The sequence below is a fragment of the Atractosteus spatula genome, chromosome 5 (assembly GCF_055471065.1).
Source record: "Atractosteus spatula isolate fAtrSpa1 chromosome 5, fAtrSpa1.hap1, whole genome shotgun sequence".
Classification (NCBI taxonomy): Eukaryota; Metazoa; Chordata; class Actinopteri; order Semionotiformes; family Lepisosteidae; genus Atractosteus; species Atractosteus spatula.
Window position 1 is genome coordinate 58,063,645 of NC_142710.1, and position 12,683 is coordinate 58,076,327.

Consider the following 12,683-nt stretch of genomic DNA (forward strand, 5'->3'; position numbering starts at 1 on the left):
CTTAAAAGAGACCGGTAGCTGTGTTGATTAATACTTGTCAAACATGGTCCCCGGATCACCACAAAAGGCCTTGAATCATGCCAGATACATTAAATCTGCACATGCAGTATTAATACTAAATGATGACAAGAAAATAAAGCCAGATTTGCTTCTATAAAGTTTGAGCTGCCTAATATTTTAAGCAAGTAGAGCAGAATTTGTCTGATGTCCCAGTCCTTCACCGGGCAGTGGGGAATCATGAGATTTTAGGAGTAAAGACCAAACTTAATGTGAATAAAAGCCATTCTGACTGTCCTGTGATCACCATCAAAGCCAAGCTGGATTGGGAACTCACTGAAGCGGTTATATAATTGGCATGAAAACAGCCATAACAGTGTGGGTTGAAGCAAAGTACTTTGGGTTTCCTCCTCAGCTTTCAGTGCTGACTCACACATTTAAGTACCTACTTGCTTCTTTCCCAATACAAACACTCTTCATGTTGCCTGTCAAATGTAATAATGATAGTTGTTTTAATTTTGTCTTTGACTGCTTCAAACTTTCTAAATTGTTAACCTTAAAAAGATCCAGCAGAGCCCTCTTGTCAATTTGTTAAAGAGGAACATCGAGGGACAAAGGAAACTGTTTCCAAATTTTATTTTGCAATTTACAATATTCTAGTAACACTAGTTCTGTGGAACCCTGTTGTCATATGACAATAGGACCCTGTACCTGGAATTGACCTTAGTAGGACTCTCAGCTTCAAGCAAGCACTCGAAGCTATTGCTAAGAGGACAATCTTGAGAGTAAATATCATTCAGAAGTTGGTTGAAACATCATGGTGAGCTTTGCTCAAACCCTTCAAACTTTGGCACAGGCTCTTGTTCTTTTGATTGTGCTCCTGTCTGGCTCAACACTGCACAGACCTGCTATGGTATGTTGACACACAGGTCAACACTGCTATAAGAGGTCCAATATACTGTAGGTTGTGAACCTGAGATCTATCCTCACTTCCAAATTTACCACTGTTGTCCATCATAGCACCCTGCATTATCAAGCAAGACACCTTATCTTGTCTCTCAGAACTACCCTTGAAGTCTAGAAACCATTTTTTAAATATGCATTGTCAGATCCCATCAACTGAAGGACATAAGCAGTGATCAGTAATAACACTGTGATGTCAGGATACACTGGCAGACTCAAAGGTAACCAACTCAGCCAGTTGAACACTTCCTCTTGGGACAGTCAGAATGGGTTAAACAAATGGTTCACATGATGTCTGAACTACTGGACACAAACTATATTCTGAAAAACAATTCCTACTGATTCATCCACTCAGGAGCCCTGCTTTCAGAATTTTGATTGTACTCCAATGTTTTTTGTGTACAGGGAGGTTATGGTAAAGATACTTTGTGAACTAGAAGACAACAAATTATTTATCAGCAATTATATTTCATAGAGTCCGATAAAAAAAAAACTGCTAGCACAGAAACCTTGAAATGTTTGTCTCTAGAGGGTATGGAACTTCATCTTCTCCTGAAGTATTTTGCTTATTATAGCCTGCTAGTGTTTGGATTGAATACAAGATTATGACCTCTGGTTCTCTGGGGGGTTGAAGACAAGAAAACATTCCAAAAAGAGTTTATTATGTTGTTTTCTAGTTACAATTTCTTGCTTTAGATTTCATCCTCATTCCTTAAAAAGCACAAACAGTCACAGACTGAATGGATCAGCAGTCATCCCCTCAATCTGGCATGATTTTCATATAGTCTACAAACAATACCTTTGTCTTTTCAAGATAATGCACTTCTATATAAATTCTACTTCCACAATTCACCACAAACGACATTTTTTAGCTTGAAAAAAGCATGCTAATATAATCTTAGCGATGCACCACCAAAGTAAAAACTATGTGACATTCTTCTACAGTACATACAGTATATGATATACTGTAGCTTCACTACTCATGATATAGCTAATGCTTTGCTTTAGTTTTTGTTTACTTATTCAGACATCTTCTAAAGTGGTATGTTTGCCTTGTGGATTCATTATCTTTCAGCGATCAGGTGAACATAATATTAAAATTGAACTGTTTGTGCAATATCTGAAAATACAATACATACTGTCAAAAAGTAAGACAACATAACAAAAAGCAACGTATTACAGCTGTAAGAATAACCTTCTTTTATTACTGTTTATTAAGCTAATAATGTTTACTTATGTCTTAATATGACTTGATTTCATAGTTTCAAGTAGGTTTCCAACCTAGGTGATTCTCTATTGTTGTTCCTCCTTAGAAAACCAGTTATCACATTGCTCACCTGTAGAAATACACTGAAAAGCTGTATGAGAGTAGGGGAAGCTAGTTTGTGTTGCACAAATCTGAAAATCCCCTTTGGTAAAAATAAAGATCCTGAGGTAAAAGATAATGAATATACTGATCCTCAATCTGAGAGGTCTTCTGTTAAAATATTTGTGTTATTTCCATCTGTGTTCAGTTCTTGTTCTCTCTGTAGTGTTGCTTGTAATGAGTCCTTTACTGAAGTTAAATGTTAAAAACCTTATTTGAGCATCTGCATCAGACTGTGCATGATAAAACATAAAGGCCAGGTTAGAACATATTTGTGTTTTGTTAACCCTTCTTTTTGTATATTCGTGTCAGTACGGAAAAGGTCATTACTTACAAGGAAATGCTATTCTAGGAAATAAGAATTTAAAGACTATAAAAGAGAACTAGGCTCCGGCTCTCCTGCAGCTCTGAATTGGAAGAAGCGATTGGAAAATGGATGGGTGGATGGAAAAGAGAACCCTTCATTGCAAAAGATGTACCCTGCTGCTGTAAACAGAGATGTTTCCAATGTGGCTGTAGTGTGAAAACAAAAACCTGCAAGAAAGATGTCAGGTTTTATGCAATTTCTGTACACAGCACTGGCTTTTTTAAAGGGGAGGACGTTTCTGAGGCCTGAAGTCATGAATGGAATCTTTACAACTGCAATCAATGTCACCAGCTAAACAGTAAATGTGAACAGAAAGCAACCAAAATCTTGGCACTACAGTAGAACAACAGCAACAGCCAGCATACTGTTCTTCCAACTAAGAGAAAGTTCCCAGGAAAACACAATACAAATGAATGGGTCAGTGCATACAGTATCTATTGACCTACAAGCAAACCCAGAAGTTCATCGTCAACTGAAACTAATATTACAGTTTCCAGGTTTTGTTTTTTACTCCTTATTTATCAAAGAAAATGTCTACTTTAAATTATTATTCCAAGAGCTTCTGTTTAAATTTCTTTAGAAATTTTGGACTGTACAAAACTACTTTTCAGTTCTAATCTTATTCATTTTGTAATACTGATGCATGCACTTATTGCTTCATAATATATTAATACATTTCATTACACTTACACTTAAATTTATTGAAGGAATAAACACATCTGTGTTTTCTGATGTAGGAAGCTCACTGAAGTTATACATTTTGCACGTATGCACATACGCCTAATAAAAGATCAGGACTGCTGGTCGACACAGCTGGTCTTTTCTAGCTTTTTCTAGCTTTTTCCTCTAGTGTACGAAAAAAGGCAGTCTCAAGACAAGCTTCAATGCTGGTATTATGGTGGTTTTATTTACAAGAGTGAAAGAGCATATAATTTAAAGTTCACAGAATAGATGGAAGAAGAAACAGAAACACTCTTCGTTCTCTCAAGAGTTATCTTCACTTTAAAAAGACAAGTCTTTCTGAAGAGATGGATGCCCAATCCCTTTGCCCTTGTGTGTTCATGTATATCAGAAATAAAAGTGCTCAACATCCCCTTTCCAAAAATTGCTTTCGGTTTTAAGATCAATTTCCTCAAGAACTCTTCCAACAGAATGGAAGGCAGATGGCATAATAGGAAAGTGTGCAAACGAGAGGATTCAGCCCATATAACTGAAATCTCAAAAAGAACACCCACTGTTTTTGCCACAGCCTCACCAACTCTAAAGATAGGCTTTTACTGAAAACACCACTTTAATGGACACAGGGAAGTATTCGATTCATCATCATTTTCTTCCATGCCTAGCTGGAAAATGTAATTCTTTGCCACACCTGATTGGCTACAAATTCTTGCTAAGAAGAGGCTACAGAGGATAGAAACTTTATCTCAGTCTTTCTCACAATAAAAGATGTATGTTTTAATTTACACCCTTATTGAAGGTAACTTAATAAGATTACTTATAAATGTCCACCAGAGTAAATATATTTTAAAATCCTGTGAAAATTATATTCCTAATAAGCTGAAAAGCTCATAAAGCTTATAAAATGCCTAATGTAGTAATAATAATAGCAGCCAATACAGTGACTATTACAAGCGTTTTCCAAAATACATAGTTGGATCCTTTTTCTTCTTTATGTACAGTCATGCCACTCTCCATGGATATTTTATAAAATGTGAATAACACCATATGTCCGACAGCAGGATGTACCAGCTGTGGAGCCAGGCTTGTTACAGGCAGGAATAACTACCTTCATTCTGATATGTTTTTCAGACTATATGAATAAACACTATGAGTATTACACAAAGCCCCTCCCATTTTTAACGAGTCTCTACAAAATAGTTTTTCTACGGTAAATGTTGGCCTATGGATGTCACAGATATATTATTTGAAAATTTGAACTGCTTGTTTTTTATAGAATGATGCCCTGTACCCTCATTGTATCCAGGGTTCTTTCTGTTTTGAACTTTAATTTAAATTCATCTTACTTTACTTTCAATGCCCTAAGAGCAGAATTGTAAGGCACTGGGTATTCAAAAATTCTTTATCCTTATTCATCCTTGCATAGATTATTTTCACAGTTACTGTCAGTTTAAAACATTTTAATTAATTTTCTTAATTCATTAGAGGCATTGCTTTGATTTAATGATGCAGGTGTTATATCTTTGATATTTAGCAAGCAACTAGGTTCAAATTAAATCTACTTAGTTTAGAAGTTGGAACTTGTTATGAAATCACAGATCCCAAAGTGATAGGCAAATCAACTGACAGATGCAGACATAAAATTACTCCAAATAATATAAACATGGTTTTTAAAGTGGTTTATCTTTAAATTAAGGATTTTTTAAAATTTAAACAATTAACTTTTCTGTAGCTTCATTAGATAAGTTTGAAATGTATTATTTTTTCTGTATAGGCGAACTCATAATGTTTGTGATGACTAATGTAATAGTTAAGTTAGCACAATGAATTATTGTTTGAGTACAAAAGAAGCAATTTTCTTTTGTGTTTTATTTTCTTAAAGTTCTGACAAATACAGACAAAACAAGCATTTTTAAAACATTTTTAGGATTTTTTTGTAAAAAGTGACAATCTACATGATAATTAACAGCAACCACATAATCAAAGCACCACTATTGACACATTTCCCTTGTGAATACACAATTTGGAGAATTGTGGGTCACTGGTTAGTAAGTGTAAACTTCATGGAGCTTATGAAAATGTCATAAACGGTTCTATAGATGATTTGGTGCTGGAATCAGTTTAACAAAATTAAATTACACTTCTCTTCCCTTAAATGTGATAAAACAAGATTAAGAGACACACATTTCTGTCTATGCTATTCATATGGAGTTTGAAGTTGTTGATGTACTGGTATTTTAAAATCAATTTTAATGCTAGTTTTATTGCGTGCTGTACTACTACTATAATGTCCTGCTAATGTTGACCATTATTAATTCTGCAGTTTATAAAATAAACTGTAGGTCTTGTGCTGCAGATTTAAAATATGTTTCAAAGTTAAATGACACCTCAATAAGACACCTCGATAATAATGATAACTTTTGGACTGCAGTGAATGCTTCGCATTTAGATTGTAAAACTTTTTGGTGAACAAAAATGCAAGAGATCTCAAAGAGCTAGTAAATGACACTTGGAAGTACTGTGAGATTATTCTTTTATTTAAAGATGTAAATTAATATATTTTTTAGTCTTACGGATAAGATGTGGTGTCTTCAACAGCACAGGTCCTTTCTTGCCTGTTTTTGCCCTGATTCACTTGTTATTCGTTGTTCAGTACCTTCACTGAATTTCATCATGTAACCCTTTCAATATTTGCTCTATAGAGCTGTTTTCTCCATAGACAGCTCGCCAAACAGCTCAACAATCAGTTACTAAATTCAATAACAATAGCACTGAATTTTCCTTGACTATGCCTTTTAGGTAGAGTCAGCAGTACCTGTGAGGGGATTTCCCAAGAGTTAATACCTTTCAAGATCCTTAGATTCTATTTTTTTTTTTGCTTTTAAAGAACAGTGGGATAAAACAAATCACACAAACCTATTATTATAGCAAGATTCTGGAAAATCATGTGCTTAGACAAGACAAGCACACATCTGGAAAGTTAATTTATTGCTAAGTTAAAAATACACCTGGTTTACAACATTACCAATCAAATTAAATTAAATGTTTTATTGATTGAAAGAATGTCCATAAAAGAAATCAATGGTTGCCAGATTAAATTACCTTTTGACTAATTAATTCAGCACAGCTGGGTATTTCAAACAGGTAAGTCAACAACTGTGGGCCAGATGGAGGTAAACTTTCACTCCACAAAAAGTAACATCACCAGAGCAGACAAGAGGCAGATCCAGAAAAAAGTCTGTACGGAAGGTTGTACATTTTCTCAATCAGATTACTTTAAAGCTCTCTGTGGGTATTCATGGCTACTGGAGCACCCACAAATTTCTAGAACTAATACCTAACTCTAAGCTAAATCCTGGCTCAAGCCCTAAAACAGAGCTGTTTTTTGCAGACTGCAGGAACCATTTCTATTGGGATTCAACTGGTGAGTTGACAGAGCTGCAACCAGCAAATATCTCATTAAAGGCTGTACATTGGCCCTTAGGCTAGATACTGGACAACAATTTTCAACAGACTCTGTCCTTTGACTTTGATAAGCAATGCAGCAGAAGTGCACTAGTTTTTTTAAAGCTATATTGTTTCAGAGAAAATCTTTACTTACTCCTCCCTGCACGGTCAATACTGAGGTGCAACAGTATACAAACAGAGGTATGGCCACTGGAAAAACAAACTGTCCTCTCTTTCAGATCAATTGCAATGGCTCTGTGACTAGATCAATGGTAATTACCCAATGCTCTGTGCTCTCTGTAATTACAAAGTGAGGAGAGATCAGCCCTCTGCCACAGGCTGCCCCATCAAGCCTGCAATTCTAAAGTTATCATTGTTCAGATCTGCTGACAGTTTGACTTTTTTTTTTCATGATGTGAATAATACATTTTCCTGCTTGTTTGCTCAAGACAATGGTACTCCTTCTGACTAAATCTCAGGTCACAACCTCTAGACCGATACGTCGATAGTTTCCAAACAAATGCTGAATCCAGATATTCACCACATGACTCAGGTCTGCTTTGATAGAAAGAGTAATCCATTCATTCCAAAAGACTGCTACCATCCAGCACAAGAGTACGAAGTTCTTTGATTTCACCAATTTCAACAGCGTAGGCTTGACTGGTCTCTGAGTTGGAATGAGTCAGCTGCTTGATGAGCTCACTGCAATTTATCTAATATTTCCTTTAGTTTCAATTACAGTATGCCACTGACATACAAAAGACACAACATTTCTGAAATCTTTCTGAATATAAAATTCATGCGTATAAAATCCAGGAATGAAATATGTATTTTACTGTGCTGAAGTTCTTGTGGTATTTACAGTATACATTTTTTCTATGGTTCTAGTTACTATGTATACTATAGTACACCATGGTTTACTCAGAGTCCAGTATAGTAAAACAATCATGTTATAAACATAACCATAAACCATAGCAAAAGTAAGGCAAATCCACTGTTAAAGTATAAGTATACCATAATAAATTCACTATGCTTAACTTTCATAAGGGCAGATCCTTCTAAAAGCTTTGTACAGACTGACTGCTGCATGGTTCTGCTTTGCCGCTGCCCTATTTTAGCATTCATGTACTGTACTATATTTAACTTTATTGTATTTCATCTCTTTTAATGTTCTGTACTCTGTACATTCCTGTACTTTGCTGTATAAACAATTTCAATTGTTATTGTAGAAAGTAACTTATTATTTAGTGAGCTTTTTCTTTCTTTCTAATTTATAACACACTTTTCAACAGTAATCTGCAGAAAGAATAAATGTTTAAACTGTATAGTTTATACTGAACATTTGGTGCTAAAATATAAAATAGAATCAATATTATATGTCAAATGTAATAATTTATACTGGATTGAACAGTAACCTTACTGAATAACAGGAGTTAATTGGGAACAGAAGGTCTGCTTTGATCTCCTTACTTATACTGTAACTGCTTTCACATTACGGACATGTCAATCATATCAATAACACTCCATCTGAATAAGCTGGTAGCATCACAGAACAGGGGTTTTTCTCTGTTACCTGTGTTTCCCTGCCATTTTGATTAGCTTTGATTTGTTGTTCCTAAGCAACATCTCATGCACCCCAGGACTTTGTGTTTGTGAAAATGTGCCATGATTTCAAAGCTGGCCACAGAAACGTTACAGAGGGAAAGAAGTGATACAGCATTTTTTAAAGCACATCTCAATAGTATTCAGATTATTTTTACATTATTTCTGAGAGCATGAGTGCTGATATGATCCTCCTGGAGGTCTTCATATAGGCCAACCACATTCTTTGCCCTGACTGCATTAGCAAATGATATCTTGGATAAGAAGAAAGAAAGAACACATTGTTGGGACAAATGCTTGAGAATTTACGGCTGTTACTGAAAGTAAAATTGAATGATTTTGTCATTAAATAGTAACAGCCTCATGCACATACCAGCAGCACAGAAGCTTATGCTCTCTTGGTTGTTTGGTCAAAAATGTATATTTTGTTTACTGCAGGTCTTGCATTGTACTTTACAAGATTCCTACTCATCCCTTTCATCCCCTGAACTTTGTCCCTAATTCCTTAATCAAAATTTTCCATTTGCAAAACGTTTCAAGCAATTTTAATGAACACTTTTTTTCATGCTTAAAGAATTTGTCTAAAAAATATTACATCAGGAAGGGTTTCTTGATGTGTAAAATGATTCCTGTCTGAGGTGCAGATGTGCAATAAATTGAAAATGATTGAGATAAATGACTTTACCAAGGTGTGTGATAGTAGCTCATAAGTACGTTATATCCATTCCAAGACTATTTTTAAACAGTATTTATAATGAAAATTGAAGAGTTAATAGGAGCAAGGGACAAAGAAGATACAGTATTGGTATTTCAATAATTTAATACTCTAAGCCTAATTAAGTACAATAACTACTGTTAAGGAAAGTATATTTTGTAGGAAATGATTTACACCTTCTTAGCTGGGCACAGAAAAATCAACATCACCATAAGGAAGGCCATCATCACAAAGCATTCAAATTGTCCATTCAAAATGGGAACATTTCTCAAAATCTCTTTCTTCAGTTTCAATTGCTTTTCTCATTAATAATTGAAAATTAAATAAAACCATGGAATTTAATTGCTGATCCTGTGAAAAACTCAAGTCCAAAAATGTTAAAGAAACAAAATCATCATGTTCTATCCATAAACTGAAGAAGCAACACGCTAGTTTCTCACCAAAGTGCTTAATTTTCCTTTAAATCTAATTACTGTACTTGGTCTTTTTGTAAAAGAATGGACAGAGTACAGATTTAGTTTGGAAATTAATTCAACAAAGATTCAGATATATTATTGAAACAAACATTTCAGTATTTATTATTAGGGTATCATCAGCTATTGTGTTTTATATTGTAAGAACTGCGGGCTTCAGTACGGAATGGAGTAAGCATGGGACTCAGGGAATGGGGTTGAACAACACATTTATTAACTTGAACCGGGGAAAGGTACACACACAGGGACAGGGGTTACAGCGCTGCACCTTCACTAACACATGCACACGAAGGGAAGAGACTGTCTCCCAGCCTCCGCCCTACTATATACAGTCCTGAAGTCCCACTCCCAGGCACTGTTCTCAGCCCGCCTTGCGTGAGCATGGCTAAAGCGCCCTGCGTGGCACTACAATATCATGACTTTCTTATTGGGTGACATGGTGGTGCAGGGATTAGTATTGCTGCTTTGCTGCACTGGAGACCTGAGACCAATTCCTGGGGTGCTGTCTGCATGGAGTTTGTATGTTCTCCCTGTGTTTGAGTTGGTTTCTTCCAGGTGCTCTGGTTTCCTCTCACAGTCTCTCAAGACATATCTGCCTGGTAGGCTATTTGGCTTCTGTAAGATTCACCCTGGTTTGAGTGCATTTGTGTCTGTGTGTACCCCATGATAGACTGGTGTCTCATTAAAAGTGTGCCCTGCCTTGCACACGTTGCTTGCTGGCATAGGCTTTGGTTCCCCATGACCCTGAATTAGATAACCAGTTAGTTTGTTATCATCAAGAAAGAATACAGGTCTTTTTACATGTTAAACTCCTGCAATGAAATCTAAGTTTACTGTTCAGAAATTATAAGGCATTATTAAATACAGCAGCTGCAAAAAAGAGGACATGTATATATTTCACCTTTTTAAAATAAATAATTACAACTTTGATCTAATAATTTAATAATATTATAGGTTTAACAATATTATTTTTTCCTCTTTTTGTCCTTCAACATCAGAATATTGCGTAGAATTTTTGCAGTTATTGACAAATGGTATATTCACTTATCACTGCAGTACCTGGAATGTAACAAAAATATCAGGTTAAGTGATAATTCTAGAAAGAAAGGACAAAAATAATTATCTTTAATTATTCTTATTGAGATATGAAATGAAGTTTTTTGTTACTAAATAACAAGTGTGAATTTATCATGGCCATATCGAGTATTATTGCCAAATATGTTCCCAAGAGAGGTGGATAACATTATAGAGACTCCTTTTTTTAAGGTTAAAAAGAGAAGATTGCACCAGGATCACATGAAAGCAAATAGACCCAACAATAGAAAAAAAACTCCTCTTATTAATATTCCCTATATATAAGTGATATAAATTCACCCCAAGATGGTTTGGCCAATTTTAGTTTAAATCCACCTAGACTGCCCAAATTCCCTTGCAATTTCACAGCCAAGGTTATCAATTGAATTATACCTTTGCTTCACTTATACTAGGCCTTAATTACCCTTATAGCTACTCGGTCCCCTAAAGAGACTGGTGCCTATCTAATAATACAGGCCTCCAAGGATGCATAAGCTTCAGCAGGTCATTTAAAACCTATTTACATACTATTAGTACAGTAGTAAATTTCCCCTTTACTCTCCACAGTAGCCACCTGCTAAGGGCTGTGTTTTCTACTATCAAACACTCTGCACTGTTTGACTGGCTCAGAATGCATTACACACTTGGTTAATGGCATTAAGTATTATAGATCATCACAGCAACACTGGGGACTGCCACACAGTTATGAAATCTATAATCTGTTATAACAGCTCTAATTACCTTCAAGCAAAGTAAAAAAAAAAGTTTTTTTGGTTTATGTTAATCAGAGAATCGCTAAGGTAGCTGATGGGAAAGCGTGATTAACTCAAACATATCTGTCGTGAGGCAGTTATCTTTAAAATAATGTAAATTCCTAAATCTGTTGCCTATTGGAGAAAAGTAAACGGCAAACGAAGTAAAAATAGTAAAATCTCCCCTTGCCATTATTTTTTTTTGAGAAAGCAGGGTAAGCGGGTCGTAACGTTCCTTCACTCACGACTTGCATTTCAGATCTTTTCTTGAAACAATCATCTCAGAAATGTTTGTGCTGCGGGCAAATTAAACCTTTCTGTTGACTTGTTTTATTTTCTCCCGTTGGTCTTCAGTTTGTCTTGTATGGATTAAAATAAACAGAAACGGCAAAAAAAAAACTATGCCCACGTAAAAGTGCAGGTTGCCATATCTTCGTTTGAATTCATAAAGCCAGAAGGAGACATAAATATTGCCGGATTGAGCACAATGACCTTGTGATACATGCAGCCAAGTGTGAGGCTTGCTGTGTTGTAAGATAAAGTTAAGTTTTAAGTCCACAATGCTTTGATAAAAAGAAATCCTGTATTTGCATTCCCAGTAATCTTGCAGCAACGGGGTCACATGTTTTTGCTTTCTAAAATGGCAAAGCACTTGCTATATACATTTCTTATTTTACCAGTCTTATTGCCTAAGTGGGGAGCTTCTTTTTTAAATCATTAAATTAATAATTCATTTTTCAGAACAAATTTCTGTAGAGACATGGGCTGCTTAACATAAACTGATTAGGAGAAATGATTTTGAAAGGGGGAAATAAGACAAAAAAAAACGTTTTGAAACACTAGAACGTCAGATATCACGAATCCTGGAGAGAATGCATTCAGGAAAGCAGAAGCTTAGTGTTGCCCTCTGGGAAAGCAGACTGAGCAGACATTCACACCAACGGAATTAGTTGAAAGTGACCATGCAGATACAGTGCAAGTGCCAGAACAGATTTCTCTAATCTGGATCATTTAAATCTGATTTATTTGTGTTTGTTTACATTGTTTCTTAGCCAGTAGACATTTGTATTGGTATTTGCTTTTGGTTTATAAAAGGACCGCTAATGGGATTTCATAGCGATCCTTATCCCTTGAATCAATACGTTGCACCTCACTAATCTACAGTAAAACTCATCAGACTTGTACAGTGCAAATTTATTTATGTTTTCAGACTTTGCTCTTATTATTCCTGTGATAATTCCTTCAAATG